At 41.1% G+C, this 26179-nt stretch overlaps 1 long non-coding RNA gene across 1 annotated transcript in view; it reads left to right on the top strand.

Annotated features, from left to right (window-relative positions):
- The window catches only part of LOC115644575, a 111198-nt gene extending 97787 nt beyond the window's left edge, over window positions 1-13411 (top strand). Inside the window, exon 3 of the long non-coding RNA XR_003998534.1 lies at window positions 13255-13411. This is a non-coding gene — a long non-coding RNA (uncharacterized LOC115644575). The remainder of the gene's footprint in view (window positions 1-13254) is intronic.
- The last annotated feature ends 12768 nt before the right edge of the window (window positions 13412-26179 follow it).

Genomic DNA, 26179 nt, shown 5'->3' with positions numbered 1-26179 from the left:
CGCTATAACTCCCTCACCAGCGCTGCAACTTTGTGGTGGGTGTAGACAAGGCCAAAGATGGGCATCATTATAGCCTTTATTTACTACTGAACACCACAGAGGCCTGTGGAATATATTTAAGCATATTAATCCAAATACAAATTCACGTTAGTGAAAGCACTATTGCCCACATACTCAAAGGTATTTATGCAATGAATTAATCCCTGTCAATTGGAGGTAGGTGCCTAATACCTTTGAGGATTTGGGCTTTAGGACCTGATTCTGCTACACAGGCCCAAGTTGAGTAGCACCCTATTTTGTAAGTAGTTCCTCTGAATAGAAGGTTGATGGGGATTGTGCCCTGGGGAGTAGGTGTGCTCAAAGTGCTCAGTGTAATGGCCCTTTGATGGCTTGTGACTAGCAGACCTAGATTAGAAAAGCCCTATGGCTGCTTTAATTTACACTGGGGGTATGTCTACATCTACAATTTTGCAGCGCTGGTTGTTACAGCTGCATTAGTACAGCTGTACAGGGCCAACGCTGCAGAGTGGCCACACTTACAGCAACCAGCGCTGCAAGTGGAGTTAGATGTGGCCACGCTGCAGCGCTGTTGCACACCGCGGGGAAGGAGACCTGCTTGGAGGGGGGGTTGGGGAACGCCAGAGCACACCGCAGGGAAGGAGACCTGCTTGGAGGGGGGGTCGGGGAACGCCAGAGCACACCGCGGGGAAGGAGACCTGCTTGGAGGGGGAGTCGGGGAACGCCAGAGCACACCGCGGGGAAGGAGACCTGCTTGGAGGGCAGTGGAGTTTGCTTAATTACCGGAGAGGTTTCCTCAGGTATGCTGGGATACCTGCTTATTCCACGGAGGTCAACAAAAACGCTGGTGAGTGTCTACACCTGATGACCAACGCTGGTGATCCAGCGCTGGATCCTCTACACCCGAGGCACTACCAAGTGTACGGCCAGCACTGCAAACAGGGAGTTGCAGCACTGGTAATGCCCTGCAGGTGTGTACACATCCTAAATTGCAGCGCTGTAACCCCCTCACCAGCGCTGCAACTTTGTAGTGTAGACAAGGCCTGGGAGTTAGCAGCATTCTCTAAAGGACTGGTCATTCATATGGGTAACAAGAATACCCAGAGTTACACTACTAAGGATATTTTTAAAATATCATAAATTGGAAAGGAATATAAATCCCTCTGGCTTCAGGGTATAAATCAACATTTAACTGATGGGGATTAGGAAGAAAGATTTCCCTGTGGACAGTTATTCCATAATAACTGTGTACTGCAAGGTTTCTTGCAACTCCAGATATATCTGTTACTGGCCACTGCGAGTCACAGAATATTGGACTATAGGGACCACTGATCTGATCCAGTCTGGCAATTTCTGGTTCCTAGAAGGAACCCAGAAGTACCTCACATTTCAATACGCAGCAATCAGAAAGCATTCAATAATAAACTATGTAGACTACCTGTGAATAAATAAAATGTAATAATCCATATTCATGAAAGAACCTTAATCTATTTAACTGGAGTGTTCAATTATTTTCCCATTTGTGGGTAATCTAACTGTGTGCTATAATTGTCAGGAGCAATTTAGAATGTGAGTAGATTCCCTTTTATAGTCTCAATATTAAACCATGTCCTGAATGCATGGTAGTCACTCAGTTTGTTCAGTTTTCTTACAATTTTTCCAGCTTTGCTGCAGCATTGAATAAATAGTGAAATGGAATGCACAGGACACTATATATTCTTTTAATAATTCAAAATAGTGAATAAATGCTAGGAGATACCAACAGCATTGGCACAATCAGAATTGGTTTGATATGTTGAAGTCATCTGGCATTTATTGTATATACCTTTATAACAGGAGCACAGATAAAGAAACAATCCGTTATTGAGTTGATGAATTAAGATTGTAAAGGCATACCATTTTATATTGTCTTGTACTACAACCATAAATTCTGGTTTCAGATATTAAACTCTAATCTTCTTAAAGGAATATCACAATCTAATTTGAAGAGAAAAAATATTTTCAGTTAAGAATTTGAAAAGTGAAAATAAAAATGCAAGTGATGTTTGTTCAAATAGTGATTGGATCTTTGGAAATTAAACTTTGTATGCTGGCTATATCCATAACTAGTGTGCTTAATTTCTTAAGCTTTATTTCAAATGACTGTATGGGTCTGTCTATGTTGCAATTAAAAACCCACGGCTGGCCCGGGCCAACTGACTTGGGTCAGCCTCTGTTTTTTAATTGCAGTGTTAAGACCATTTTTATAATGTCATTGAATTTGAAAAATGAAGCAGTTTAAAAACTCACAAATATTTTGAGCATGACTAAATAAAAGAATACATTTTATACAATGTGATATAAGCCAATCAATGTGCATTTCTTCACCAGGGTGCTGAATGGAGAAAAAATAATGCATGATAAACCTTGGAATATGACTTTTCATAGCTGCAGCTTTCTTTTATTTAACAGTATGTCATTTCTAGGCCCTTTGTGAATGCTTAAACACAAACAGTTTATGGAATAACAAATTCTGTGCTCATAGGACCTGTGCTCATAGGATAGTTTAAAACTAGCATACCTCCATTGACAGTACGGCTCAAAGACCTCAGGCCCAACTTTGCTAAACACTATACGAACACTTTGGAAAATATGATCCCTATGCAAAAGAGTTTACGCTCTAAGACAAATGATCAGTATTTCCTGCGAGGGAATTCCAACACTTGCTCTAAAACATGTAATTGTCAAGCAGTATTTTCTCTCAGTACTATGACCTGCCAAACTACCCCCCCCCCCCAGTATCTAACCTCAATTTAAGCCACTACATGCACTTGTTATTTGGACAAATTAGTTCCAGGTGTGTACATGCTACAATCACCACACAAAGGCTTTTGTGCACATATATGCAAATAAAGGCTTGGCTGAGACCCCTTTGTATATTTAGTCTGTAGATGGCAAAAGTTATGTAAACTGAAGCTTGCACATGTATATTGTACAGGTTACGTAAGACACATTGCTTAATGTTGATTAGAAGACAGCTACTGAATATGTAATGTGAAAAGGTATGAGAAATCAAGTGAACAAGGTTCCAAGTCAGAGACTATTGTACAGTCTCAGAGTACCCTCATGAAGTGCAGAAGATCTTCCCAGTACCCCAGGACTTGGTGACTTGGGCCCCTACCTAGTCCATCATATCTGTTTATTATTATCTGTCATAAATATATGATCAGAAACTGTAAAGGACAATGATTCTGTCTAAAAATGTATAAATAAAAGTAAAAGTTGATTAAACCTAAATTCAGAGGACTTGTGCCTCAGTTTCCTATCCTACAGGCTGAAACTGATACTTTTAGAAATTTTTAATAAAAATACAGAGAGAAAGATGGATGCCCTATCCCAGAATAGCCAATTGCCCAGTGGTTAGGGTACTCAGAGACCGACGTTTAAATCCCTGCACAGAATTAGGCAGAGCAGACACTTGAACCTAGGTCTTTCACTTGTCAGAGAAGTTGCCTAACCACTGAACTCCCCCATCTTACATAAATAGACAAAGTGCCAAGGAGTATTTTATAACGGAATATCGTGATTTATATGAAATGCACCTTCTTGCCCTCCTGTTGAAACGTTAAAGCTATGACTAGCTTGGCCTCAGTGAGTCAGAGAGGTTATTTCTCTTGGGCTCAGTATCTTTCCTACAGTAATGATCTCTGGGCAGAACAACCCTTACAGTAGTCTGCCAAATACACACAGTCTCTTTGTTATCCTGTGCATTCAGATTTAAAATGTGATGAGGCAGGGGGAAATCCTTTCAAACCAATGAATCTCAAATTTCGATCAGGCAGCATTCTTTGTGGTGCTGTAATGCAATTATATCAGATGTGGACAACAGGGCTATGTCTCTGAGATGTTAGTAAATGGATGTTGTCAAGTGACTATTTATTGGTTGGTGAAGCATGGCTCTTTAATTGCCTCTCAGAGACAGTAGAAATCTTTTAATTGGTTGTAGGCTTCTGGGGGGTGATAATAAGGGTCCAGACACCCCATGGGAGAACAGAAGTTTTAACCCCCCCAAATAAGCAGTTAAACCAACTGATTGCATTACAAAAATATATAGAGAGAGGTCTTTTACAAAGTGTGTAACCTTCTGAACTTGATAGTCATTAGGAAATAAGCATACAGACCATGATTGTGATGAACTGATGTATTTGTGTATATAGAAAATTGTGCTCATAAACTTCAGCTCCACTTCACAGCAAGGCAGTGAGCAGTCAGACAAGGAGGAACACCACCCAAGCCAGTTGTTTACACAAACCCAAATTCAAGTACCCATCCATTGTCCAGCCCAGGAAAAGACAATTATGGACCATGAGAATTAATGGGAAGTCAATGAGACTTCCAGGCTAGAATTTCCTGACTCCGACTAACCATAAGTCACCATACCTGGACAGAAAGACAAAAAGGGAAAAACTTTTTAAAAATAGGCTTGGAACTGAGGTTGGTCATCCAGAAACTGAGAGGCAGCCTTTAGGTGAGAAGCTGTCTATGACTGCTGGATCTTCCCTGTAGCGAGATGGTATGCTGGGGGACTCTTCCAAGGCAATATAACTTGTAGTAGAAAGGGGATTTTATCTAATATGGAAGTGTAAAGCCTGCATCTTTATGTATATATTCTGTGGAACTTGTCTATGTTTACTTCCCCTTACTTTTCATCTTTAAATATGTGTTTTTTCTATAAAAGATGCTTTTATTTATTTTTATCCTAAGCAGGTCTCTGTTGTGCAAACAGTGTGGAGTGTGTGCCAAAAATGAATGGATAACTTGGGGGGAGGGCGGGGCTGATTTCATAGTTTCTGGGGTGCAAACCAGAAGGGGGAAGTCTGAGTGTCTGGTGGGTAAGAACTGAGGAAGGATGGATTTGGGGAGACTCAGTACTTGATGGGCTGTTGGTGTCACTCTGTGAGGGGTAAATGGGCTGGTGAGCACCAGAGAGAAACATTATGCTTGTGGGCAGGCTATTGGTGTCAGCGAATTGAACCATAGCTGCACAGCATAAAGGCCTCCAGGTTACAGGGCAGGTGGTGACAGGGCCTCTTACTGGTCTGGGTAGTCCTCACAATGTCAGAGGGCATCACATCTGTTTCCTGTCTGGTTTGTTGTCACTTTTTTGACTCACATGCCAGAATTTAAGTCTCTTCAGAGCTGCAGAGAAGGCATGTGGTTGCTAAGTAATAGATAATACAATATTTTGTGTTGCTTGTTCTTTTGATATTTTTTCTTGCTAACGAGCTGACGGCCAAATGTTTTTGACATGAGGGCTGCGCTGTGCTTACAAATGAAGGCTCTAGGTCACTCTGTCCTAGAGAACTGCTTTTGCCAGTACACTGCTGCCGCCAGCCACTGACTCTCATCTACCCATTAGAGTTCTTATCCCGTGACTCATGGGCTAGAGCCTACACACTGCCTGCACCTGGTGTAGTCACTCACATCTGTGCAATGTGGATGTAAAACACTACTCAGTCAGAACTCTCCATTCGCCTACTCTGGTGGCAGCTTTTCACCCCTATATTTCACCCATTTTGCACAAGTGTAAATGACTTAAAACAGATACGGAGCCCAAGGGTGTTAGGCCCAATGTTTCTTTCTGTAAGGTAATATTGGTCAATTTTTCTTTTAATCTGGACTGATGATAATTTAATCTTTTTTTATTGTGGGGTGAGTGTATGGGAGAATAGACAGAATCAATGAAAAAGTACTGAAGCAAAAAGAGTACAAAAGTTTTCAAAATAGTTATGGATTAATATATGGAATTACAACATCATCTGAATCTTTCCCTAAAATTAAGATACTCTATTAGATCAGGTCAGAAAATGTTTTGTCTTTCCATGAAAAAGTTAGATTTTTTGTTGAAAAGCCAAAAATTAACCCAAACCATTGGGAAGGAGGGTAAGTTTTCTAATGAAAAATGTAAAATGACCACATTTTCCAGGCAAGCAGACACTGTCCAAAAATTTCATTTGGTTGAAATCACAATTTTCTGTGGAAATTTTTTTCAAAAATTGTCTACCAGCCCTACATAATCTTAAATCACTAAGTGTTCTTTAGTTTTCTGCCTCCTTCTTCTGATTTACTCTGGTGTTTATCCCAACAGGAATTTTAATTAATTGGGCCTAAAAATTTAACCCAGCTGTAAGCTCAAATGTGAAAAGTATGTGCAAGTTCATAAGATGTCAAAATAACCTATAATTTTTGCCTGCTTGGAAATTAACCATGGAAAATAAGTCCTTTTCAATAATGAGCGTTATGAACAAATGCAAGAGAACAAGACAGAAAAACTGGATTAGTCCAAACAGAAAGGGACTGTGGATATAAAAAGACTGTTGAAATCATGCTTGGTGAAAACAGAAGATGTGCAGCCAGAAATTAATGAACCAAAATAGGTGTGGCAGATATTAGGACTAATTGGTAGACAAAATAATGATGGGATGAACTATGCTGCCCTCTTTCCCACTTTTGGGGTTTCTTTAAAAGAGATTTTGAAAAAAAAATGTCGTCACTTTCTTCTCCCATGCCACCTTTGATCCCCACTAGTCTTGTCTCATCACATCTTATATTACCTGACTGCAAGGCAGAAGGAACAGCCCAGGCTGAAAATCTTTCTTCCCGAGAGGAAGGCCATTAGGCCTTGCTCTTCTTCAGGGAACTTTGTTATTCACTTGTGTGTCCTGAAAATCATCATAGCATCATGACATCCAGTCCACAACCCATCAGTGGGGATACCTATTTGCCAGTACCACAGAAGCACGTAAGATCGGGTCTTTTACGCCTCCCTCCCTTATGTGTTACTTTCTGCCCCCCCTTCCTTCGTGCCTCATATCCTCTTCTCTCACTCTTTCCAACAAATCCTGAAGTGAACTGTACGGCATCAGCGCAGTAGGATGAGATGACCACAATCCTGCTCTGTCTAAGGAGAAAAGACCCAACCAGATGACATCCTGACCAGAATGTAAACCAGGATCCAAGCAACCGATGTCAAAGTCGTCCTGTCATTTAAAACATCCATCTGTAACTGATCGGCCAATCTGGTGTTCCAAAAACATCAATAGCCATATTTCCCCCACCTTTTCTATCCTATCTCTCCTCCTCTTTGTGTCTGTTCGGTAGAAACAGGACAAATGATGGTGCCTCAGAGTCTTTACGAAAATCTAACAGGACAAATGAATACCCTTCCCATGTCAGGACTGAAAGGAAAATTAACCCTTTCCTTTTCATCAAAGAAAGGTTGTTGTTTAAACAAAAGAGATTTTGATATTTTGCCCCAAAAGGAAAGATACTTTAATACCTTTTAAGTTTGTTCTTCATAATCACTCAATACCAGGTTCAGTATAAATGCTTGTTTTAATTTCTTGTTCTGTCTCATGTTTGACTGATAAACTTTCAACTTAGGTGTATGCCAAGGAACAGTGTAAAGCCAAGGCCTCTGCAAGCCCTCTCACCTCCCAAACCTAAGTGTCACTGTTGGACAGTGTTAATAAACACCTTTGACTCTCATGTCCTTTAAGATCAATACAACACTCCTCAGTTATGTTATCCTCTTTTTGTACATGTTGACTACTGTAATCAAGTACAATTAAGAATAGTGGTTATTAAATTCATGGGACAGATCCTCAGTGGGTAAGAATCAGCATAACTCTAAGAACTTGATTGGTATTATGTTCCAGCTGAGCATCTGTCCCATTTAATTGTTTTGTAAATTTTAAAATATGATGGACTCCGTTTGACAATTTTAACTTGAGATTTGCTTTACTTTATGGTAATTATAGGTCTGCCTTTGAGAGTTGGTGTAAATGATTGTGCTGCAGGTTTGTTTCTTCTTCACATGAGTTTCTTCTTCTTGAGTCACATGAAATGCTCTTTAAGATGGAGGATTTGTATGGCTCAGAAGAAAGTGTCTTTGTGACAGACAGTGTTGCCTGCTAGTCTGTGCTTATTAAATGCAGTAATATTTATTTTGGGCATATTTTTATGTTGATTGAGTGTCCCTGTGATGGGGTCAAGCAGTCCCACACTGGTGCAGCAGGGATTAATCCTTCTCTTTTGGGCTGAGGAGGCCACACACCCGGCTCTGCTGGGCATGCTCCAGCAGGAAATGGTATAAAAAGAAGCAGGGCAGATCAGTCTGGGCTGACCATCGAGGAGGAAGGAGGTGTGCTACCAGCTCCTGTAGAAGGACTGCCTGCACTCTAGGATGCAAAGGCCAGTCAGATGGAGGTGAACCATGACCCCCAGACTCAGGACTCCACTGAGGGAGGGGAGACCACAGAGACCCTAAGAGGGAAAGCCATGGAGAATTGGGTAGAAAGTGACCCAAGGGAACTTTGTGGGGGGGTCAGTTGCAGAACGGGACGTTAACTCGATGTGTTGAGATAGGATCCCCCTGACCTGGTGGTGGGCAACCCCACCACCATCAGGGTTATAGGTTGGGACCTGGTGGAGAGGGAGAGCCTGGGCCTTGCCTACCCTGGCTGCCACTCACCCTGGGGTGGTGGCCTAACTCACCTGCACCATTGACTCTGGCCAATAGGCCGCCCTGCCCTGATAGCAAGGACCGCAGCCCCAAGACCAGAGGCAACGCTACAGACTCAGCCATGGGGCTTTATCACGCCTCTCCACCATCCCCAAAGGTGATAGATGTACTAGCCCCACAACAGGCCCCTTCTTTGGTAAATAGTTGAATCTCTCTCAGCAAATGATCACCACATAGCCTCCTTTCTTTGGTGCATCCAATTACATCCATTCATCAAATCACAAGTCAGAAATGCATCATCCAGTCCATCACACTGCCAGTGAAGGGATGTGATCTATAATATACTTTACAGCATTTTATGAAACACAGGCAGAACACTGAAGAGGCAGGTCAAAGCTCTGGAGAGCTGAAACGATCTAGGTGCTGGCAGTGGTGGAGACCAGAATCTAATTAGCATTCTGGGTTGAATAGATCTAAAGAGTCATGGGCCAAGCTAAGCTTTAAAATAAAAGATCCAAACTTGACAGAGAGACAAGGGAATACTACACAAAGGACATTCAACATAGGTTGAGGTTTATTAGGTGAAAAAGCTGGAGCAACGTCTGAAGAGACACAGCCATTGGCAAAGGAAGACTAATCTGGAAGGTTCTAAGAGCAGTAGCTAAGGTCCAGGACTGTGTGTTGGCCAGTAGGGTTGTGTGTAGGGTGACCAGATGTCCCGATTTTATAGGGACAGTGCCAATATTTGGGGCTTTTTCTTATATAGGCTCCTATTACCCCACTCCATCCCTATTCTGATTTTTCACACTTGCTGTCTGGTCTCCCTAGCTGTGTGTTTTATTTTCCTGACTACTACCACTTGGGATAGCTTCTCTCATGCTAAGGAACAGCAACTCACAAGAAAGAGTCCTGCATAGATGGCAAGCTGCACAAGAGCTCTGCTGGGTACAGCTCAGGAGGCGGGAGAAATAAACAGGGTTCTGTGAGGTTGTTGCATGCCTCCGGTCTCGAGGAATTCTGGGGAAAAGTTTGGTCCCTGAAATAGGTTACAAAAGCCTCCAGCCTTCCTTATGCCAGCTTGTAAGGGCCTCTGATGCTAGCCAGGGGTTGCTGGAGTACAGCAACATTTTAGTCATAGTGCAGTTCCTAGGTATTCTCCATGCCAGAGGAATCCTCAGCTGCCTGGTTAGGCCCAGCTTTATGGTCCCTTTGTGCTACCAGAGAGTCTATGCTGGGATGGGATATCTGGCCCATTAGGTGCAACTTCCATTGAGTTGCATTAAGTAAATGCTATTTTTAATTTTTCTCTCTTAAAAGAAAAATCCCTCCCTCAGTTCGCGCTCCCCCCAACTTATTAACCAGCATTGTACTTCAATGCAGTAATGTGATGGGCCTGACTCCAGTCCCCTGGTTCCAAATGTCACATTTGTACTTCATGTTAACACCGTTAATGTGAAGTAAAATTGTGAGATGTGAACCTTCAAAGGTCAGATGATAAGTCTGCTGATAAAAGATCTTTTAAAAAAACAAAGCTAATATTGCATGCACTGAGCCAGCCTCTTACAGTAGACTGCCTTTTTCCAGGAGTATTTTATATTTTGTTAATATATAAAAAACATAGAAGTTTGTGAGATTTGTGAAAAAACTGCCCCCTCCCCCAAAATGGAAATGCTGGACGTTAAAGAATCTGCAGAATATAAGTATGTATCATCATCCATCTGTGATTGCTTAACAAACAGTTTAGTGTACCTTGAATTATTTTTTAAGCTATGACCTTTATAAACAAAAAAACAATGAGAAAACTGAGAGTAATGATCCATTTATAAGGAATTTTTAACTGGGAAGTTTTTTTTTTAAAGGTAAACTGTACAGGAAACAAAAAGTCTTCAGGAATAGCAGAATGATGCACTAAATGGTTTAACAGGGACATTCAAAATACTGGCTTTTCTTTTATTATTGATATCACCTGAAGTTCCATGCACTATGGTGCCCAGAATGCAACATTTTGTGATATCACAGATACCAACCAAGTGCAAATGCATATGTAGCTTACCCATAGGAGCTAAGATATATCACATAAATGTAGAGATTCTGTGGTTTGCCAGTGGTTTTATATTTTATGTTATTTTTTACAGGAAAAAGAATCATAGCAGACTTATTTGAAGGGTCTGATCCTGTGAAGTGTTAAGAGCTCTCACCCTCCATTGACTTCAATAGGGCTAAAGGATTCATACCATTTTGCAGAATGTAGTCATGCCTTCACAGTTTATTAAATTTATGTGTATGCTGTTGTTTTTACACACAGCAGTGTTCACACAGCACAGAACTGAACACGTCATGTATTATCAGATGCAATTTTTTAAAACTGTGAAGTAATTCACCATTGGATAAGACTATCAAGGGATGTGGTAAATTCTGTATAATTTGGAGTCTTGATATCAGAGAGATGCTCAGTTTAATGTTTCTCAAGATTTTCAGGTTGGTGAGGGATAGCTCAGTGATTTGAGCATTGGCTTACTAAACACAGGGTTGTAAATTCAATCCTTGAGGGGGCCATTGAGGGATCTGAGGCAAAAATATGTCTGGGGATTGGTCCTGCTTTGAGCTAGCTGACTTCCTGAGGTCCCTCCCAACCCTGATATTCTATTACTCACAGTCAAAAATTTTCACTAGCCCCTGACACTTATTATAAGAGTGTGGCAAAGTTGCCATGGCACCATACCGCCTCCTGGCAATGTAGTGGAAATGCAGCAACTTTTGCCTTAGTTTCCCTCACTATCCTTTGGCCTACTCCAGCCACAGGAATGACCTGGTCCTTCAGCAAGACCACTTCACAGAGTCTAGCCCCTTTTGGTGCCTCAGAGTCTTTTACCAAAATATAACTGAAACGTGAACACAACCAAATCTTCAGCCAACCTGGGCTCAGTTAGCAGCCACCTCATCACAACCATGCCTCTGCTGCTCTAAGATTATCTAATCACAGGCCTCTGTGCCTCAGTGAAACCCATAGCCCAATGACTGGCACATTCCTTCAGACAGACTACAGATCCTCAGGCCCCTGTCTCCAATCAGACTTCCAACTCACCCCTGGAGAAACCTGTCTACTCCTCTCCCCTTCTCATCCCTCTTTCAGGCTGCTTCCCAGAGAGAGGGGACTCTTCACCTCCTTTGGGCCTCCTCCCCCAAAATGGGCTCACCCAGCTCTTTATGTGTGAGGGTGGTGGCTGGGGTGGGGGTGGGGAGAACAGTTGTCCCTATAGTTGAGCTTTATCTCTAATTAGTCCTGGCCCACCCTCCAGGTGCAAGTAGGCAGGTTAGTTGGCCGTTCAGATCGTATATACTCTTTTCTGACATATGGGTTAAACACCCCATCACAAAGAGTAAACATATATATACTACAACTACTATATTTGACCTCCTAAACTTTGAAAGTTTTGGCATCTTTAGTATTATTTTGAAATATGATTTTCTTTGTTTTGGAACTGTAATAAAATTATCGATGCTTTGCAGCCTTCTGATTGTGCAAAAGTTGTTGTGCTCAATAATGGACTCACTGGGAGAAGTCTATGTTATGCAGGAGGTCAGACTAGATGACCATAATCATAGAATTATAGAATCATAGGACCGGAAGCAGGTCAAGAGGTCATCTAGTCCAGTCCCCTGAACTCATGGCAGGACTAAGTATTATCTAGACCGGGGTGGTCAAAGTTTTTGGCCCGAGGGCTACCCTGAGGTTGCAAAACTGTATGGAGGGCCAGGTAGGGAAGCCCCAAACAGCCTGGCCCTGCCCCCTATCTGCCCCCTCCCACTTCCCGCCCCCTGACTGCCCCCCTCAGAACCCCCGACCCATCCAACACCCCCTGCTTCTTGTCTCCTAACTGTCCCCTCCCAGGACCCCCCACCTAATTGCCCCTGGGACCCCACCCCTATCCAACCCCCTGCTTCCAGTTCCCTGACTGCTCTGACCCCTATCCATACCCCCACCCCTTGACAGGCCCCCTGGAACTCCATGCCTGTCCAATCCCCACTGTTCCCCATCCCCTGAACTCTATCCACACCCCTGCCCCCTGCCAGGCCCCACCAGGACTCCCACACTTATCCAAGCCTCCACCACCAGCCCCCGTCTGCCCCCCAGAACCTCCACCCCATCCAACCGCCCTCTGCTCCCTGTCCCCTGACTGCACCCCGGGACTCCTGCCCCTTATCCAACCCCCCCGGCCCCGGCCCTCTTACCATGCCAGATGTGGCCCACTGGCCATAGTTTGCTCACCTCTAATCTAGATCATTTCTGACAGGTGTTTGTCTAATCTGCTCTTAAAAATCTGCAATCATGGAGATTTCCAAATGGTCCCTTTTGATCTTAAAATGAATTGAGTTTCTTTTGTAAGCCTTGGAAAAAGATAGAAAGCTCTTTTCCAGAGAAGGAGGTAAGGCTTTGGTTCTTTGGAGCGATACCTGCCAAAATGTTTCTAACCGTTAAATGTGTTAAGTTTTTTTCATCCTGCTTGCAAAGCGTATATTTTAAATAAGCATTTTATAAGCAACTCATTTAATTTGATATTTAAGTCCTGTCCCTTGTCATGCTGATATGCTACATGGTTATGCTAGGCCTGAACTAAAGCCTCCCGAAATCAATGAAAAGAGTTGTACTGGGGCCTACATTAACAGCACTAAGTGCTGCTAATGTTTTCTTAAATAAGTAGTCACTAGCTGTCCTATGTCCACATCCACAGAGCACCACTGAAGTCAATGGCCTTCCTACTGGTGTAAAGCAGAACAGACTCTGGCTCACCGCATCAAAGTGATTTCTGAGAATCACTTCCAAGCCACATGGAGGGATTGTACATCTTGGAGAATTCCTCCGGATCAGCGTCAAGGCTGCTGACTAACAGGCACAATTATAATTACAAAACTGTATACAAATGTAGATAAAATAATACATATTTCTCCTTGTGCTTTTTTGTATCTATATCATGTAGTTGTGATTAAAACTTTGCTGAAAGTCAAAAACCTTGACATGGCTTTCAAGAATTTTTTTGAAACTTACAATCCTCACCTCTAGATAGAGGGAATTTTATCACCCAGTCATCTTTAATTTCATTCGTTTTTAATGTTTTCCCCTTTCCAGCTGCTCTCCGGTGTTCAGTTTTGTGGCTCTGTGGGGATCAGAGAGATTGATGTTTTGAACAGAACTGTAGAGGTCAGTTAAGCCCAATGCTCTTGCCAGAATTTAGTCTAGCAGCTGGAGCAGCTCTGGAACTAGAGCCAAGAAGACAGACACCTAGTGAAGTGATGAAGTGGTTGTAAAAACAACATTGAGGTTTCAGGAGGAGGGTGGGTAGAGTCTTCTAAGGCTTTTCTATAAGAAGACACTTAGGAAAGTTAAGATGAATTAATTAAAGGTGTGACATTAAAAATAATTTAAAGGGTATGACTTAATAAAGGCAGTGTAGCCTAATAGATAGGGCACTAGCGTGGGATTCAGATGTGGGTTCTCATCCTAGCTCTATCATTAGCCTCTAGAGTGATTTTAGTCAAGTCATTGCTCTATGCCTCAGTTTCCCCATCTGTAAAAGGGGGTTAATGATACTGACTTCCCCTGTAAAACATTTTGTGAGCTACTGATAAGAGCTAAATATTATTATTAAAGCACGTTAAATCTCCGTGTGGACACACTCATTCAGAGGCAAAGAGCCCCCCTTAAAGATTAAACCGTGGTGAACTAAGGCCACATTACCTCTGAATGAGAGCATCCACACAGAAATTTTATGAGCGTTAGCTTCACACCGTTAGTTAATTTGTCTTGACTTTCCTGAGCCCCCCACCTGCACCCTGTTAGACAAGTCCTCAGAGCTGGAAGGTGGATGACGTATGCCAAAGACCGCTGCGCTGAATGTCCAGAGAGGAATTTTCTCTTCTTCATCTTTTCCCTCAGCCTGATTGCACACTGCAGTGTAGTCTCAGGAAACAACACTGGGTTGTGGAGCTGCAGTCAAGCAACAGCCAGACAGCTTGGAAGGGGACAGGAATTTGAAAATGATAATGCAGGACAGTGTTGGCATTGAGGGTTGTATAGAAATGCAGGTTCCACATTAGTGGGAGGCTAATGCCCCTTGCCCAATGAATTATGAATAATTAACTCATCAAACTCTTTGTAATTATATTTTCACCGCTTGCTGTAGTGGTTAACAGTAGTCTGCTACCAATGTGTTTGGCTGCAGCACGGGACTCTAGTTCACGTCTTCAAATTTGTGTCTTTCCTCAAGGCCTTACATCTATCTTTGTTTCCTTATGTAAACATCTGAGTTCCACTTTCCATGGATGGTCTGGGCCCCTCCTGTACATTTACTTTACTTCCACAATGCCTATCACTCCAATGCTGTATTTTGCCTCTCTTTAAATGAGATAAATTTAGATGCAGACAGAGAGAGTGTTTCAGTTTCTACCCATGTGGCAAAATGATCTCATACAGGGCAGTGATGGAACATATGCAGGCATGCTAACTTATTTAAGACTTGCTAACAGCTTTTTCATGTACTCTCTACTAGCTCACAAGATTCTGATCTCAGTGATGCTGATATAAATCTGAAGTAGCTTCAGTGAATTTTCTTCAGATTTACATCAGGGTGAATTAGGTCAAAATCTGGTCCTTTGGTCCCTTTTTTCCTTGCTTTTGCAAGGAGGCGTGGCTCATTTAAAAGAGAGGTGGAATACACTACTGAAATAATTATATTACAGCAGCACATGACAAGCATTTAAAGATGGATGGAGCAAGCCCAAACCTCCGAAGATAAAAGGTTAGCTAGAAGTCTGGGCTACTCACATTGCAGTGCATTGCCAACAAGTCTCAGATGTACACCACATGAGAAAGTGAAAAAGTGGTATGAAGTTTATAATGGACACTCTGAATCCATAATGCATAAAGCATTCATCCCAAGGTGCACTTGGGCATCTGTTAAAGTGTTTTTACTCGTAGTTTTAGAGCTTTTTAAACAGTTTTCAGAACTGTTCATCTCATTTCTAATGTTTAATTGATATTTTATATTTTTGGCCTTATGTTTCTGACACTGATAAGCCATGACACAATGGAGGAGTATAGAGCAATGAAAAGTGTTCCATCCTTCATGAATCAACCTATTGTGTCCTGTCATCACTTTTACTGCTGTCCTTTTCTGCTTTTGCAAAGTCCTTTTGATAATAGGTTGGCTCCGAGTAGGCACAAGGAGTCTGACTTTTCTCTAACTTAAGACAGACACTGAAGTTGTTCCTAATTTCCACTGGTGTGAGGGAATCAGGGCCAGTTGCTTAAACATGGCCTAAAGTCTTTCGTAGAGAAATAAACTAATTTCTGTCTTTCCTTTCCATTCATGTGTTTCAGTATTCTGCTTGGGTTTTATTTTGCTCTGTCTTTGATATCAGTGTAGCTCCATCAAGTCTATTTCTTCTTTCGTACAAGGTTTACAGAAAATGTAGCTGTATTGACTTCAGTGAAACTACTCCTAACTTACACAAGTGTGAGGGAGAGGAGAATCAGGCCCCTTGGATCCAATTCTGCTCTGACCTACTTGGGTACAACTCACATTGATTTTAATAAGTCATTGCATCCACATTAGTGAAAACAGAACTAGGTTCTTTGTCTGCTAAACTGCAATTGTACGGATGAGCCTGATCTCACAGGGGAATAACTCAGGAGTGACTCCACTGAGTCTGATGAGGATACACCGGCATATAATTGCATGGCCTGCAACTGAGGGAGGAATCAGACCCCATTATTACTAAATGAGCAATTTCAGCAGAACACAGAGCTAGATAGTGAATAAAGGATTGATAAAAGACCCCATAATGAAACTGGAAAATGTGGGGCTTGATTGTTCAAGCTCATTTAGCTTTACACTGGTGTAACTCCACTGAGCCTCCTGTGGATTACACTCTCCTTACAGATTTCTAATGACAATACATTAATAACTATAATGAAAACTAGCACTTCTTTAGGACCGTTCACCTTCATAGTACATTATGAACCTTCTCTAATTCATCTAGCCTCTCTCTCTACAGGATTCCTTTCCTTATATTAACTATTTCCCTGCTTGAGTGCAATGATCCCAATTCTCCATTGCCCTGCACCTTGTGTAGTCATTTATGTCCATGCCAAGTGAATGTGAAATGGGGGTGAAATGCTGCCAGATCAGATTGCTATTGTTTTACACCCACTTGGCATGGGTGTAAATGACTACACAAGGTGCAAGGCAGTGGAGAATCAGGCCCCATGGCTGAATCACTAATACAAAGAATGACAAAATAATCGGTGTGGTTCTCCTTTTATTACCTACCTTCTTCCTAACCCATACCTTTGCACTATGGTATTACTGTACAACCTGCACATAGCCATGTAACCTGCTCTGTATCCACACCAGAATGATAATCTCTGTGTTTTACTTGCTCACCCTTTGTTTTAGGGGGGAGGGATAGCTCAGTGGTTTCAGCATTGGCCTGCTAAACCCAGGGTTATGAGTTCAATCCTTGAGTAGGCCATTTAGGGAACTAGGGTAAAAATCTGTCTGAGGATTAGTCCTGCTTTGAGCAGGGGGTTGGACCCAATGATCTTCTGAGGTCCCTTTCAACTCTGATAGTCTGTCTACTGTGAGGCATAGTGTCAAAGTCTTCTTTATAAATCCAGAGTCACTGAACCAGCACTGTCTGGCCCTCAGACACTCAGCGAGTGACCTGCATGCTGGGAGACTGGTTATGAGCAGCCCAGGTTGGGAGCTAAAGCACTGTAAGGTGCCCAAGGTTATGAGACAGGCGATGACACGACCCCTCACTTGTCTGAGTTGCACCCCAGAATGTGATAGGAGGTCACAACAGTTTAAATGAGGTTTAACCCACCCTACACCATGATCTTTCCATGGTGTTCCTGCACTTTCTGTTCTGGCCATGGCCCATGCCCATGTGTGGAAAGGTGTGCACGTTTACACACACAGGGGATGTGAACACTTCAGAACCCCCAAACAGGTTTGGTTTAGCTTTTTTTCTGAAAAGTATGTGAAGGTCATCCTCAAACTTTACCTTTTCATCCTGAAAGGTATAGAGGAGGAGATAAGTGGTAGAATAGCCAACATTTCTGAAAGTTCCTTGGCAAAAGAGGGGAGGCACGGTGGGAACTGAGAATCAAACAGAAGCCAAAAGTTTTTTAAAAATGAGACTAAACTGAAGCCAAAAATTGTACATCTGGGGCCTGACTCAAAGCTCATTGATGTTAATAAAGATTCCAACTGAGTTAAGGTGACTTGGGATCAGGGCCCAATGCAAACAGGCTGAGTTCAATGGTCCGTAGATACTGTCTTCAATAAAAAACTAACAGTCATACATTCAAAAGGGCGCCTAAATTTAAAGCCCCTGAGTTGGCACTTTAGACACCCAAAAGTTGAGACAGCCGAAAACAAATGTTACTTTTGAAAATGTTGTCTAAAAGGTTGGTTCTCCTTTCACTTATTTTAACTTTGTATAACTCTACTGACTTCTGTAAAACTACTCCTGATTCACGCTGGGGTACAAGAAAAGAAAATCGGACCCTAGAGCCGCAAAACATCTGGTGAAGCATCAGCTAATAAAAATGACTCAGTATAACAGCTTACAGACCAGATCTTTGAGGAGATAGTTCATAAAGCAGAAAGACGTGAACCAGTGACACTCTCCTGGTGTATTCGGTTTAGTCTCAGAGTTTGGTCTCTCTATAGTGGTTTCAATATACTCAATACTTTTTCTGTGAGTTCTAATGTCATTTTTCACCCCTTTCCCAACCGCCTCACAAACCACTTTAATTTCTCAATGAATTCTGTAAAGTCTGTATTTACATTTTTAAAGGAACTCCTTTGACTCTATTTACCCCACTTTTGTGTTTGACTTCACACATGGTTACTGACTGGAATATTTATTAAAAAAATGGATCAGCCCCTGGGGTCCCAATATATCCCCTTTATGCCACAGAGTAGCAAAAGGAGTTATGAAACTGCCTAAATAGGGAAGAAGGGGACATTATTGGGGTAGTGAGGCAGTGCTGGGAGGGGGTACGGGCATAGTCAGAGTACTGCTGCACTCCAGTGACCTCTTGTTACATAACAGCCACTTGAGAGCTATTACCAGCTGGCATATATTAGAGCAGCAATGAGGCTGCTCTAATTTATACCACAGCCAAATTCACCTCACACTCCAGTGCCCCAAGGAGTGAAGGCAGGAAAAGGTGGTATTAAGTCACCTTTTCCCTCAGCCTTCCTATACTGAAGACGGTGTGGACCTGGACCTGAGAATCTGGGCAAATAAATTTTAAGTCAATATGTGAGTGACTGCAAAGCAGAATGTGAATATTGAGTATTTGTTCCAGATCCCTGAATCAAACCACTCCCACTCAAATGCTGGCTGCTCCCAGTGAGTTGCTGCTGGTGACCAATTTACAGCCTAACTATTTGCAGAAGTTATGTATTAAATAATTTCAAAATAAAAAAAAATAATCTGAGGAAACCATAATCTGCTAGAGAACAATTAGTGAACAGAAAAACGCTCTTATCGATTTCATTCATTCCTGTGCAGTCTTTCTTTCATCAGTACTTTTACACATTTTAATCTTAGCATCTTTTTTCCATAAGAGCTTTTTATTACCTCATCATTAACATCCATCTTATCCCCTACTTTTATTTTGAATGATACACTGAGCTCCAGAGCTCAGAATATATGGTTTTTAAAGAACCTTCATGAATCTACTCCTCATTATGAAGGCAGATAGTGAAATACAGAACCCTCATTTGCTTTGATGTTTTCCCTAGTAATATACAGTGATCTCATTTAAATAGACTCAGTGTGAACCTTGAGCCTTATTATCCTGTGGCATTTGTTGCTTTAATATATTCATCCCATCACCTCTGTAACTATTTGCAGTTTTCCTCAAAACCTGGTCAGTTGTTTCTTGTATCAATTCTTTATTCTGTCAGAAAATGACTCTGTCCTTTACCATTTGCGCTAACAGTACAAGGCTTCTTCCTAAGTGCATTCCAGTAGGTTCCTAGTTAGCTAACCATATTCCCTACCTCCCACTGTGTCAGATCTGTGACCTAATCTCTTCCACTGTGCAATGTCCTCACAAACTAATTGCTGCCTGAACTCCATGGCTATGGATGCAATAGCGGATCTAGAGGAGGCAGAAAGCTTCTGAGGCAGCTGCAAATCACTTAGGTAGTTTTACATCCCCGACATCTCTCCTCTGATGCTGGGCAGTAGTTTCAGAAAAGATAGTCACCCAGGCAGCTCCTACAGAGAAAAAGGAATAATTCTAGTCACTGTTAGCTGTGGGGTGGGAAGATTTTGGGGGAATTACTGAGACTTGAGGAGTTCCTACCCTGCCACCCATCATCGTAGGTCATGATGGTGGTGATCTTTTGCTGAAGACCTGCTGACCAAACAGAACAAAGACCTCTTGATAACTGGGATGAGAGTTACGTGAGTTCACAGCAGTATTAGAGATGCAGCATGAAGGAAAAGAAATGCCAGATCTGCGTAGGTTTGCTTGTGTTGTTAGATGTTGGAGCACACACATCTTGTTGGTAGGAATAGAGAACTTCTTCACAAAACCCACTTTGCTCTGGGAAGGATTTGGTCAGTATCTCTGACGTTGGCAAGGCTTGAATCTTTCCTGGCCCCACAACAAGATTTTGAAAGCAACATATCCTCCTAGGTTTTCATCCTCAAGGAGACTGGGCCGATGAAAGACTAGTTCCATAATAAATTATTGCTAGCTGTCAGCTGTTAACAAACTCCACATTGTTTCCCTTCTGTATAAACAGCTGTGTGAGAAGAACAAAATAAAAGAGAGAGAGGAAAACTGCTTGTTGCTGCCACTTGGTGCCAGCGAACTTTGTGTGCTCTGATTTGTGAAGAATTAGGTGATTGTATTTTAACTAAACAAGAAAGTATCAAAATAGAAAAAAAGAGCTAGTATCAGATGATGTCCATTGCATTGTGACCATATTGTTCATCAATTGTATCCAGTGCAGCAACTGTTGAGAAAGTCATCACTGGATCCTAGACTGTGGGATATCACCCCATTACTTGAAATATCTTATTAATTATTTTAGTATTTGTAAAGTTAATATGGTTCATAATGAATTCATAGAGTACAGTACTTCCATTGAAACTTTGTAATCAATCATTATTAGTGTATCGCAGACAAAGGATTACTGGGTTTCCTTTATACCTTAGTTACTCACAGGAGCTAGCTCAGATGCACTAGGTTGCCAAGTCAGCCTGGTAATGGTAAATGTGAGAAAATACATTTAAATATGTGCATCAGTGAACAAACAATGATTTTGCATACAGCAGTGAGGAGGTGTGCAAAATAACATTCTAGAATGTAAGATGGGATTCAGATGAAACATACTGACTTCTGTAACTAAAGCAAATCACAAACAAACTGGCAAGCTTTGAAAACACAAACCTCTTTTAGGCCACTAGGAATGTACTTTGCTGATGAATCCAGATACACAGCAGACCAGTTTGAAGTACAAGTGAATGACATGTTAAAATATGGCTGGACACTGAAGCAATGCCAGTTAACACAGTAGCACTTGGCAAACACTGGCCTGTTTATTCTGCTTGGTAAGCAGCCACCAAGTAACTATGAGAATCCAATAAACTGGGATGATGCGCAGTATGTGGGAGAAAAAACTGATGGTGATAAGAGAGTAACATGAAGAACTTTCACTGAACTTTAGTGCTGGCAAATGGAATCAAGGCCTTAGCTGTTAAGGTTTTTGTGAACTTTCATAAGTCAACTGGTTGCAGGGTAAACAAGCAAAAGCTGAATACCTAGCAGAATCCAAAAGAAGATAATGGACTAAATTCTGTCCTCAGTTACTCTTGTGTACATTTGCACTTATGTCATCAAGGATGCTCAGGTAAAGCCTAGAGCTGAATTTGGTTCTTTGGAAGCACTGAATTTATTCCTACTGTTGGTTGGGTGCTCATATTGTGATTGTACTTAAAGGAAAAACAAGATCCATGTTCTGAGTAACTTGGTGGGTCCAGTTGGTCAGCACACAGTGCAAGTTGGGGTGGGAGATGTAAAGGTAGCTCAAAGCTACTAGACATTCATTGTGCAGGGCCCGTGCCCTAGCCTAAGGGCTTCTTTAATTGATAATGACCACTAATGGACCAAAGGTGCTGAAATGATAGCCAGGGACCAGTATAGTGTGGGGGCTTTCCTTCCTCCACTTACAACTCCTATCCTGGAAGCTGGGAGGATGTAGCATAAAGCATCTATACCAGAGATTTCCACAGTGACAGAGGCCTGCTGTACCACCAAACTCCACCAGTGGTAGTTCTTATCAACTATCTGTGATTCATTTTTCTTTCCTTTAGTGCTTGGCTGTTTTGGAAAATTTCAAACAGAATAACACTAATCAGTAATAATGAAAACATCTGAGACCCAACTTCAAATTCCTATCATCTATGTAGTGATCTCCACTACTGACAATGGGAGTCATGCATCTGCAGAATTTGAAACAGAAGACAGAGATTTTAAGGCCAGAAGGGACCATTATGATAATCTATTCTGACCTCCTGAACAATACAACAATATCATTCCACACAATAATTCTTACAGCAAGCCCATAATTTCTGGTTGAGCTAGGGGTATATGTTTTAGAAAAACATCCAGTCTAGATTTAAAGAAGCCAAGTGAAGGAGAATATATCACATCCTTATTAAGTTGTTCCAATGGTTTATTACTAGAGCTGGTTAGAAAAACTTTTGCAGCATAATTTTCCATTGAAATTGAAATGTTTTATGAAATTGTATTGATTTCAGTAAAATTCCATCTTAGGAAAGAATTAAAAAAATTGAGAGTGAAACATTTCAATTTTTCACTTTGAATTTTTAAAATTGTGTATTATATAATATTTAAAAAATTCAAAACAAAATGTTTTAGTTGATCCAAAACTTTTTTTTGGATAGTGGGAGAAAGTTTCCTTTGCTGTGAATTTTGACATTTCCAGGTTTTGTTTTGATTTCAAATGAAGCCAGAGGGCTGGTCCACACTACGGGGGGCGGGGTGGGGAGAGGGATCGATCTTAGATACGCAACTTCAGCTACGTGAATAATGCAGCTGAAGTCGAATATCTAAGATCGGATTACTCACCCATCCACACCGCGCGGGATCGATGTCCGCGGCTCTCCCTGTCGATTCCGGAACTCCGTTGGGGTTGATGGAGTTCCGGAATCGATATAAGCGTGCTCGGGGATCGATATATCGCATCTAGATTAGATGCGATATATCGATCCCCGAGCAATCGATTTTAACCCACCGATACGGCGGGTAGTCTGGATGTAGCCAGAGTTTGAAATCTCAAAATCCTTCATGAAATGGAATTGTCATCTTCCATTCAACTGTTAAAAATGTGTGCCTTAAATCTAGTCTGGATGTGGCTTCAGCTTCCAGTTACTGTACCTTATCTACTAGATTAAAGAGCCCTCCAGAAATCTCCCTATGTAGTTACAGACTGTGATCAAATCATCTGTTAACCTTTCTTAGGACAATATATTAGCTTCTTTAGTCTCTCACTGTAAGAAACTTTTTCCAGACCTTGAATCATTCTTCTGGCTCTTTTCTGAACCCTTTCCATTTTTTTCAACATCCTCTTAAAAGTGTGGACACCAGAACTCAACACAATATTCCAGTAATAGTCTAGCTGATACCATCTCCCTTCTTCTAATCTATATTCCCCTATTTATACATCCAAGGATTGCATTAACTGTCTTAGCCATCACATCACACTAGAACTCAAATTCATTTGTTTATGCAGAAATAACTCCTATTCCCTTTAAGTCGCTACTTCCCAAAATACAGCCCATATCTTGTCAGCGTGACCTACATTATTTGTTCGTAGATATATGTGGCTGTGGTCTTGCTCTGAATTGAAGAATTATTGATGAGAGATTTCTTTTTTGCATGTAAAAATCAGAATGAAAACTGGTTCTTTTAAATCATCATTTATGTGACATAAACTCTTGCATAAATTCTTGGGGGGAGGGATAGCTCTGTGGTTTTAGCATGAGCCTGTGACTCCCAGGCATGAAGACACTAGAGCTTTTCATTGAAATGGCTACAAAGATTTTTTTTTTTAACATGAGCAAAAACAATGTAATTTTCCCTTAACCTTGGTGTCAGCAATGGCAGAACCATTTTCACTGAAACTTCCCAGAAAAATTCAGCATGAGGCTGACACGTGGCATGGAAGTTTTCAGCCTGAATGCTTAAAATTTGGCAAAGTTGTAAGAAATTGGAGAAAAAAAGGTCTTTTGCATGGACAATTGGATAACCTAAACTATAGGCATTGCTACCAGTGCTGCTTATAATAATTTCAGTTCTGCAACCCTTTGAGTAGTCAACAGATCAAGAGTAGCTCTTCTCAAAGAAAACAAAAGTTGTGGATTATCAACCCCTCTCTAATTTGGGCCCTGAACATATACACCTGGATGCAAAAAGCCTGACGTTCTAATTGATTGTTTCACAAGCAATGGTGAGTAGTGAAGAAAACAATAACATTTCAGACTCAGACATACAATTTTGCTGGGAAAGAGAAACAAAGCTTCTAGGGACTTCTATTTTCCAGCGTTACCCTGACTGATTTCCTCTACTTGAATTTTTTGAAGTTACAGCAAGGGAAAATTGCCAAAACCCAGTGGCACATCAGGTCCCTAATTCATACCATTTCACTGTGCTGGATTTCTGTGTGTATCAATTCACTTCTGAATGCTGTATCTGAGTTCCAGCCAAGAAGTGATTATGTAGCCAGTGCAGAGCTTCGTGGTGGAATTGTACAGTTGAGAAGCTTTGTTACTCTTTTATAGCAACTCTCACGCAAGTATCAGTTGTGGATGCTCAAGTTCAGTCTCTCAGGATGGCAAGTGAATCCTGAAACTTCCATTAAAGTTAATGCAGCCATAATGTACTGCTCTGAAAATGAACTCTTCGTCATCCAAAATTGCTTTCTGGGGCATTATCTGAGCCATTTTGGTGACATCACATCCATGTTTAAATTACCTGTGATACCTACACATTACATTACCATGACCAGATGATCTCATTTATGTAGTAATAGTCATCATTTGCTATGGGGATGGAAAATGGAATGCGGGGGAGGGAGCGGAAGGGAGATGCATAAAAGAAACTAGGTTTGCAGAACACTGAATCACTTTAAAGTATATACTCCATCCTTCAGAACAAGCACACCTTACAGTGTTTTTTATTTGTTTTTTAAAGAAATACAGATGTTGTGTTTCATCTTTTGAAACCATCTCCCTCCTCCTCTCCCAACTTTCTGACTGCATATTAACTGGCACAGGGTCTTTTCAAAACGCTAGAGCTAAATGGGGAAGTGCATAATATCCTGCTTTAATATTTTTACTGAACTAGAAAGTATCCAGCTACTGGCATGACACCAGTGAATGCAGACAAAGGCATTGTGATCACATTAGAGCTGGACAATCCCCTTTGGATAAAATAAGAGTAACTTAAGAAATGAAGTGAAATAAGAAGAAATATACACACATTTTGTTTTTATGCATGCACAATGACGGCACATGCAAAAATTGCAGGTGTAAAATTAAAGGTAGCTTGGAGACATATGTAAACTTGCCCTTTATATATGAAGGTTATGAAATCCATAAATGCAAAGCTTTGAAGATTAATTTTAAAATTGAAGAGCTGTTTTGTAGTAGCAATACATTAATCTAGTTTCTATGTACTCTATATATCCTATGACTTTTAAAAACTAACTTTGTATTTGTGGATTATCTAAGCACTATACCCAGATGTACAGACGATCTTTTCCCAACCTATGTATTATATAATTTTTTATAACATTAGCTTTAATAACATTTTTAATTCCATCAAGTCACTGTTTAGATGACTCATAACAGCCCTCAGAAACATGCCCTTCTGTGGCCAAATACTGTGATCTCTAAACATTGTGGTGTTTAATAAGAACTGATTTTCCTAAATCCTTCTTTTACCTTCCAACAGCTATGGAAAATCTTTGCCATCCATACAGTACAATCCCTAATAAAAGAGTCTAATAGAGATTGATAGAATTATTTCCCCTGTTGTAGGATATTATTGGTTCCAACAAACAAACAAAAACACATCAACATTTATATTACATTTGATATGTTTTAGGGGTAATTTCTACAGGACTCTCTTGGGTTTCTCCTATTAAATGCCACAGAATTTTTTCTAAGATGGGAAGAACCTATCCTAACAAAAGATGTCATTTCACAAATGAGCTGGGCTCAGTGAAAGGTAAAGATGGTGTTGTCCATAAAGTGAGCACTAAAGGTGCATTATGAAAACTGGGTACCTAAAATAAGACTAGACATTTAATTCCTAATCTCTGTTTCAAAAGCCCTTTACTTTTGTTTTATAACCCAAATGAACTGCAAAGTAACAGGTGAAGACTTCTGTCTCCCTTTTTAAAATGCATATTGAGTTGAGGCAGCCTCACATCTTTGATCTGCTGCTTGATTGTTTTATGTGACGTCTTTTATTGTTGAATAGTATCTTAGCAATAAGTACTGTCAGCAGTGCTTTGTTATGGTTGACTGAATGGCCTG

This window comes from Gopherus evgoodei, chromosome 1 (assembly GCF_007399415.2).
Source record: "Gopherus evgoodei ecotype Sinaloan lineage chromosome 1, rGopEvg1_v1.p, whole genome shotgun sequence".
In the NCBI taxonomy this organism is placed as follows: Eukaryota; Metazoa; Chordata; order Testudines; family Testudinidae; genus Gopherus; species Gopherus evgoodei.
The sequence above is the reverse complement of the archived record's forward strand: the minus strand, read 5'-3'. Positions and strand labels throughout refer to the sequence as shown.